General features: G+C 34.4%; 1 protein-coding gene across 3 annotated transcripts in view; it reads right to left on the bottom strand.

Moving 5' to 3' along the window:
* Nucleotides 1-1,147, bottom strand: part of LOC111813222 (vesicle-associated membrane protein 714-like) — a 42,545-nt gene that overhangs the window by 34,159 nt on the left and 7,239 nt on the right. The gene's annotated exons all lie outside the window — the stretch shown is intronic.

The raw sequence follows: 1,147 nt of genomic DNA, 5'->3' as shown, positions 1-1,147 counted from the left end.
TCTATTCCAATTTTCTGTAGGACTTTGAACATGAATGAGTGTTGGACTTTGTCAAAAGCCTTTTCTGCATCAATGGAGATGATCATGTAGTTTTTCGTTTTCACTTTATTGATATAGTATATTATATTTATAGCTTTTTGAATATTGAACCATCCTTGCATCCGTGGGATGAATCCTACTTCGTCAAGGTATATGATCTTCTTGATGATTTGTTGTATTGTATTTGCTAGGATTTTATTGAGGATTTTTGCATCTATATTCATGAGGGAGATTGTCCTGTAGTTCTCTTTTTCAGTTGTGTCTTTCCCTGGTTTTGGTATCAGTATAATACTTGCCTCCAGGAATGATTTTGGGAGAAATGCTTCCTTTTCAATTTCGTTGAAGAGTTTGAGGAGTGTAGGGATTATATCTTCTATGAATTTCTTATAGAATTCATCTGTGAATCCATCAGGACCTGGACATTTCTTTGTCGGCAGGCTTTTTGTTACATTTTGTATTTCATTGGCTGTTATTGGGTTATTGAAAGTTGTTATATATTCTTCAGTTTTGGTAATTTGTACCCTTCTAGGAATCTGTCCTCTTCATCTGTTTCTTTTATTCTGTGAGCATAAAGATTCTCAAAGTAGCTATTGATAATCTTCTGAATTTCCACTGAGTCTGTGGTAATTACACCCTTTTTATTCCTTATTGCTTGTGTTTGAATTTTTTCTTTCCTCTTTTTGATGAAGCTAGCTAGGAGCTTATCAATTTCATTTAATCTTTCAGAGCACTAGTTTTTCGATTCATTAATTCTTTGAACTGTTTTCTTCATCTCAATTGAATTAATTTCTGCTCTAATCTTTATGATTTCTTCCCATCTTTGGGCTCTGGATTTGATTTTCTCTTCCTTTTCTAGATGTTGGAGGTGCAGCATTAAGGTGTTTATTTTTTTTCCATTTTGTTTTCCTAATGCGTGAGTTCATAGCTATGAATTTCCCGCTGAGAACTGCTTTCATAACATCCCATAAAAGCCGATATATTGTGGTTGAATTTTCATTGAATTGTAGATATTGTTGAATTTCTTGTTTAATTTCATCTGTAATCCATTGATTGCTGAGTAGAGTTGTCCCAAACCAGCGGGTCAGTCAACGAAGGTCACCTGGGGGAG

This window comes from Octodon degus, unplaced genomic scaffold, assembly GCF_000260255.1.
Source record: "Octodon degus isolate 3935 unplaced genomic scaffold, OctDeg1.0 scaffold00173, whole genome shotgun sequence".
Classification (NCBI taxonomy): Eukaryota; Metazoa; Chordata; class Mammalia; order Rodentia; family Octodontidae; genus Octodon; species Octodon degus.
This window is presented reverse-complemented; position numbering and strand designations above follow the sequence as displayed.